Genomic DNA, 7,776 nt, shown 5'->3' with positions numbered 1-7,776 from the left:
AGATGCCAACTTCATAATACCCCTGTTATAGAAGCTCGCTTCCTTATTGGCAAAAAACTCGGATAGCCAATTTTCACAGGCCTCTTTTGTGGCTAACTTCTGACTACCTAGCTCGTTGGCCATGGACAAAAACAGGTGGTAGTCACTTGGTGCAAGGTCCGCACTATACGGCGGATGCAAAAGAACCCTCCATCCGAGCTCCCGGAGCTTATGGCGCGTCACCAAAGAAGTGTGTGGCCTGGCGTTGTCCTGATGGAAGACAATGCGGCCTCTGTTTATCAAAGATGGCCTCTTCTTCATGAGTGCTACCTTCAACCGGTCCAGTTGTTGGCAGTACAGGTCTGAATTGAGCGTTTGGCCATAGGGAAGCAGCTCATAATAGATTATTCCTTGACAATCCCACCAAACACACAGCAGAACCTTCCTGGTCGTTAATGAGGGCTTGGCCATCGTCTGAGCCGCTTCAGCGGGCTTCGACCACGACCGTTTGCGCTTCACGTTGTCGTAAGTGACCCACTTTTCATCGCCAGTCACCATCCGCTTCAGAAACGGGTCGATTTTGTTGCGATTCAGCAGCGATTCACATGCGTCGATACGGTCAAAGATGTTTTTTTTGCGTCAACGTGTGTGGCACCCATACATCGAGCTTCTTTGTGAATCCAAGCTTCTTCAAATGGTTAATAACGGTTTGATGACTTATCCCCAGCTCTTGGCCGATGCTACGGCTGCTACTATGCTGGTCTTTATCGGCTAATTCAGCGATTTTGTCGCAATTTACGACGACAGGCCTTCCGGAGCGTGGCGCATCTTCGACGACCTCTACACCAGAACGAAAACGTTGAAACCATCGTTGTGCGGTGGAAATGGAAACTGTATCGGGTCCATAAACTGCACAAATTTTATTGGCAGCTTGAGATGCATTTTTGCCTTTGTCATAGTAGTACTGTAAAATATGTCGGATTTTCTCTTTATATTGCTCCATATTTGCGACACTATAACTCACGAACGACTTAACCAAACGAAACACTGTCAAAGACTATATTATAGCGCGCAAAAATACCTTTCCAACAAGCTATAGTATGACTCGATACAATGAATACAATGAATAATACTACTACAACTAGAACTACGGGCTTACAACGACAACTCGCGGAAATACCGCAGGACTTTTTTGACAGCCTAATATTATCTTGCATGAAACGACATGGCGCGAGTCCGATGAAATATTCTCTCCGAGAATTCCGTGATGTCATTGTCTAATAATTGTTTATACACAAACACATTCAAACATTGAAATATCTGTCTTTCTGAGCTCTGGGGAGGTTACTCGAGCAATTGAATCTTTTAACATGTTAACAAAGCCTTATGGATCGATTGTTTCTGTACTGCTCGTTCGTTTCAACTCTCCAATTGATAATCAATTGGAACGAAGATAACATGGGTCGCTGGTTACAAGCAAATTCACTTGCTTCATCCTATTCCTATAGATCCAAGATCCGATCAATCAAACTCTATTATCTTTAGTTATTGTAAAATTATTAGTTCTAATCAAGTAGCAAACAAGTTTGTTTAAATGTGAAATATGACTCTGTAAATATCCGATAATATGTGATTGGGCATGATGAATGAGTGTTATGAAAAAAAACTTCGCCTTTGCACACAAAAAGCAATTTCAAAATTAAAATGCAATTTCCTCACACTCCAGCCAGCGAGCAGCTTTGTCAAAAATATGAACTGGTTACTATTGTGTTTTGTTCAAAAGATATGTGGAATAATGGTAATGGTGAAACAAATACATAATAGCCTGTGACTGCAGGGTGTGACATAAAATTAGAGTATTAAGCTAACATTTGGCTCATAGACGAATTTCATACCAACTCGTCTGGTTATTGGCAGAGCAATCTCAGATTGTAGTGAAACTTTGTTGGTGTAAAGATATTGATCATTTAACAACTTTGCATGCATGGAATCTCCAAAAAATTAGGCCACATTTTCAAAAGGGTGAAAGTCTTTCTTAAATTTTTCGAAAATTTACAACTCAATAACTATTAGACCTACAAAATTTTGGTCAAAGAATAAAATGTAGGGAATTATTCAATTTCCATTAAAAATCACAAAAATTATACAGACAAGAAAGTTATTTAAGAAATTGATTTTTTTTTTCAAATCGTGAAAAAAAATCTATGATTAGCCCATACAATAACCAATAAGTCATCCATACATCGTAGGATGGAAATAACAGTTGGGGTTTTCTAAGAACAATTTTTTCCATGTTTTCTTTGAAAAAAATACAACCAATCTCAATGTGAGAAAAATTCACAAGTCAATATAAGTGCATAAACGAAAATCATCCAATTGAATCATCATCATCCATACGTACTGATATTTCAATTATTTCCAAGAAATTGGGTTTTCTGATGATTATTAATCCGATCAAATGTATTAAATGAGCGTTCTCCAATAGATTTTGTAATTCAGTTTTAATTTTCAGGCATTGTCACGAGGTTTAACATCAATACAATTTCATTTGTACGAATATAGGTTGAATGAATTTGCATTTGGCCCTCGGCAATTACTTGATGATTACGATTCACAATAATGTGACACATCTCACACATCAAGTAGCATCCTCTCTCTGAGTGATATTGTGAATCGCGTCCCAAGAATACCGGAAATTAAAATTCTGCAACATTTTTCTTTGACATATTCCTGACGCAAACATTCTTCCCTCTTGCTTCGACAATGTATGTTTTATTATTGAGGAAGAGTTTTCATTCGGGTCGAAGTCGGATCGATTGTGCGATTCCACAGGTTGTTGTATGTTGATATTGTGCTTCGAAAATGTATATTTGGGACACGATTCAAGGTTTCGATCTGCGAAAAGGGATAAAATATTAAGAGTTTTTGCTCAGAATACGGTATACGTCGGCAATACCCATCTTCGAGGTCAGCGCGGTCTGAAGCAGCCCACAACCTCTACCACAGACTTTATGTTATATAAGGCTTGTGAGCGGAGAGTGAGAGAGAATAAAAATTTAACAAATTTGCAATTATAAATCACGTGCTTTGACACTAAACTCAACGCCCCAATATTTTTCATCTGCGATAAGAAGAAATGTGTGAATGAGAGAGCACGAACATGCTTCACTTCTCCATCCTCTCTTCGTGGTGATCCTTGGGGCCTACAAGCAAGCGGAGCAGGCTGTCACCACCAATGGGGTCGAAGCGGATGAATTCCCACGTTTTGGTGGGGAGCGTTCGGCTTTTTCCGGAAATGAACGCTTACAGCAAAACGGATCTCACCACGTGATGGTCACCGAACAGCTTCTTATATGTATACGAAACACAGGAAATCGTTTTCAGTGCCAAATAAGACGTTGTTCGGGAAAGGTTATGTTTACGTTCGCAGGTTGGCTTGAATTTCGACAGGACTCGTAGACGCTTTACGAGCGTAATTTTATAGCTCGAGCACGTCCCAGTGGAACCTTTCTAGTATGTTTCGTACGTGATAATTTTAGGCTTTATTACACTTTATACATTGCAGTTTTCATTTTCGGACCGGTATATGCTGGCTAGAGACTTTCCCGTCCGGAATTAAAGCAGCCGGAAACGGTATCCACTAATTGTTTGCCTAATAAAATTTCTAGTGTTCAAGTACTTGAAACTGTTTTCAGGATGCTTTAGCTTTTTGTTACAGCTTAGACATATTAAACAAATTTAATTTACTATTTGATTCGAGGCTGCATTTTTTATTGCCAATATTGACAATATCTAACATACAAAAAAGTACTGCTTTTACAAAAAGAAGTACTGAATGAAAAAAAAAATATCCAAAGTGATTAATATCTATCTTTTTAAATTTGTTTTTCAAGATCCAAAGCTCAATGACATGTTTATGCTCACATTGTACTAAACCTTCTGAATTCATTTATTTATTTTTTTTTTTTCAAAGACAAATTACGGATATCTGATCGAAGCCGGACTAGTCATTCTTCGACTATATCGCCTGATGAGCTAACACAATTAATTTTGAATGTGTGTAATGTGTGTTATATCTGGTGTGCTCCCGTGGCCGAGTGGTTAGCGTCACAACTAACATGCCGGGTGTTCGATTCCCGTTCTGGTCGGGGGAATTTTTCGTCAAAGAAATTGCCTCCGACTTGCATTGTGGTCACGCGTATTCTAGAGCTTGCCACTCAGAATGCATTCAAGGCGCATTATTTGGCATAGAAATCTCAACTAAGTACTAATAAAAATGACGCAAGTAATACTACGTTGAGACGGCGAAGTTCCTCTAGGAACGTTAGTGCCATTGAAGAAGAAGAAGATCTGGTTTGTAAGGAAATTAAAAAATGGACTGTTTTTGTTTTTCTTTGGTTTGTTGTTACACTAAAACATGAACTGATTTTAGAGATTTCTACGTGATGTCGACATCTGTCAACCAAATGTTGTTTACAAGTCTTTGAGTGCTCAAAAAGTTCGATTTTCACTGCCGTTACAAAATGTCGAGTTTCGTTGCAAATAAGCACCATTTGCGGGAAGTTTGGATTTTCTATTTCCATTGGAATAAAAGTGCAGCTGAATGCATTGAATGTAATTGAGTGTATTCGCACTGTAGAACATACGCACAGCAAATAGCTTCATAGTTTGTACGTTGATATTGTACTGATCGCATTTTCTACTATGGTCGATCAGTGGTGGTATTTTCAATCATTTCGACATGATTTCAAAGCTCTACTGTCATCTCGAAAAAAATCATCATTGCGGGAGATTTGAATGTCCGGCATAAGTTGGGTGTAACCGAAGACAAAATCAAATTGACATCATCGTGGCAGAGGGCTCCGAGGCCGGCCATTATAACATTCTGGCGCCAGAGAACCCTACTAGAATCTCCAGAATGGTAGTCCATTTCACTCTAGATATAATCTTATCCAACATGGCTATCTCCGAGGTCCCTGTCGTCTTCGAGGAATTGTCGTGCGACCACCCTATGGTGCGTCATTAACGAAATTAACATCGAGCCAACTGGACTGAGTTCTAATGTATCATCGATAGCAACGATAACATCATCCTCTGGACTCCCGATGAAGATAGACCAGGCGCTGGAATCTTTTTTAAAAAAGCTATTTGTTATGTCTACCTTCAATATAAAACATTGTTACAGTGTAGTCGGAGCTGGACTCCGTTCGTAACGCAGGTAACGCCTGCGCCGACTGATAAATGTCAGTGACATTTGACAATAAAGCCAGTTCTATTTCAACCATCAACAAGACCGCACGCGTATTACTGACAGCTCCCGAAAAACCTCTCAATAAATCTAATAGTGGCGACGAGGAAAAAGGTTTTAAAAATCAGTGAAAACAAAAGTGAAACAATATAATTCAAATGGACAATAAAAGAACAGTTTTATTTTCAAATTGATAGTGTTTTTTGTGCGATTTTATGCATAGAAACTAATACCATTTTTATATCTTTTTTTCACAGCTTGGACAACGCCATCCGCCATCTTGGGGATTCTTTTGTCTCCTATTCTGGATCAACTGTTGTTCCTGATAAAAGTGTTGGACCAAGATTCGGAACATTAATCCGGACAATTAGCTGCCTCCGGAGAGTTATTTCGACGGTAAATAAAAAAAAATCGTCGGCAAGGGTCGTACAGCTGTATCGGTGAGTCATTTTGTTCTTATTATTTTTTGAACGTGTGAGGCTAATTAGTTTTTTATTTAATCTTGTTTGCCTCGTGTTTTCCATACAAACGAATTTTGCGGATATTCCGAAGATTTTTTTTCAAAATTTTATATAAAATGAGCCAAGGTATGGCATCTTCAATCGAACCGTATCGTAAAGGTACGTCGTTCGGGGACTGGGCGGATCGTTTGGCGTACATGTTCGACGCTAATGACGTGTCAGCTGATAAACGGAAGTCCCATTTTATGAACCTTTGCGGTCCATTTGTGTATTCACAATTGAAGTTATTTTATAAAAAGGACGTTTTAGACTCAGCTAGCTACGATGAAATAATCGTAAAATTGAAGCAAAAGCTAGATAAAACAGAACCGGATTTGGTTCAGCGTTTTCGCTTTAGTCACAGGGTTCAGCAACCCGATAAAACAGCTGAAGATTTCGTACAAGCAGTAAAGCTTCAGGCGGAATTTTGCGGTTTCGGTGAATTTAAAAATATTGCAATTCAAGATAGAGTGCTAGCAGGACTCCGGGATGAGGACTTAAAGCAATTATTATTGAAAGAAGAAAGTTTGACAATAGAAAAAATGGATAAACTTATTACAACATGGAATATAGCAAGAAATAATGCGCATATGCTCAATAATAATTCGAACCATTTTGTACAGCGGAATTATCCTTATGAACAAAGAGTGAATCAAATCAGACGTCCGATACAACAAAGGTTGGGGTTTCACACAAACAATAATTCGAATAGAAATTCTTTTGCTCAAAGGAACAATTGTATGAATGATGTGAATAATTTTCAACACAACAATTCACGGAGAATGAATGGGTACAACAATGGAAACAATTACAACAATGGGAATGGACGGAATAATTTCTACAGATTTAAGCATAATTATGCTGACATGATATGTGATCACTGTGGGGTTAAGGGACACATAAAAAGGAAGTGTTTCGCCTTGAAAAATACGAAGAGAGATGCGGTGAAGTTTGTGGATACAACTCAACCAGGAACTAGTGAAGAACAACAGCTGACATCCTTGTTGGGAAAAATGACGACAACGGATAGTGATGACGACTTCGAGGAGTGGAATCCAGGTGAATTGGAATGCATGTATATTAAGTCAGTGAATAAAATTAGTGAACCTTGTTTGATTAATGTCTCTATTGATAATACAATAATTAAAATGGAAGTTGACTGTGGGTCAACGGTAACAGTAATGGGTAAAAATCAATATTACAATATATTAAGAAAACCTTTAAATAAATCCAACAAACAACTTCAGGTGGTGAACGGCTATAAACTAGAGGTGGAAGGTGAAACAAAGGTGTTAGTTAAACTGAATGGTATTGAGGATAGCATGATAATTATTGGTTTAGACTGTAACTACAGTTTTATACCTTTATTTGGCAGAAATTGGCTCGATGTTTTCTTTCCTCAATGGAGGCAATTTTTTTCTAAAGAAATTTTCTTACATGAACAAGTGAACAACTTGAATACGCTGAATTTGAATAATGAGGTTAAACAAATCAAAAATGTTTTCGCAGAAGTGTTCATTAAAGATTTTTCAACACCGATCAATGGCTTTAAAGCGGACTTGGTGTTGAAAAGCGAAATTCCAATTTTCAAAAAGGCCTATGAAGTACCTTATAGGTTATGGGATAAAGTTCTAGCTTACTTAAATAAATTGGATATCTCCGGTAGAAACCAGCGAGTGGGCATCGCCTGTGATTGCAGTAATGAAAAAAATGACAGATTAGACTCGTTATTGATTGCAAAGTGTCGATTAATAAAGTTTTAATACCGAACACATATCCTTTACCATTGGCTAGCGATTTATTTGCTAAGTTGGCAAATTGTAAGGTATTTTGTTCGTTGGACCTTGAAGGAGCGTACACACAGCATGCTTTAAATGAACGGTCAAGAAAATTTTTGGTTATCAATACTATTAAAGGCTTATTTACATATAATCGTTTACCACAGGGTGCTTCTTCTAGTGCATCAATTTTCCAACATGTTATGGACCAGGTGTTGGATGGAATTGTCAATGTTTATTGCTATCTTGATGATGTTTTAATTGCAGGTAA

This window comes from Toxorhynchites rutilus, chromosome 1 (genome assembly GCF_029784135.1).
Source record: "Toxorhynchites rutilus septentrionalis strain SRP chromosome 1, ASM2978413v1, whole genome shotgun sequence".
NCBI classification, from domain to species: Eukaryota; Metazoa; Arthropoda; class Insecta; order Diptera; family Culicidae; genus Toxorhynchites; species Toxorhynchites rutilus.
This window is presented reverse-complemented; position numbering follows the sequence as displayed.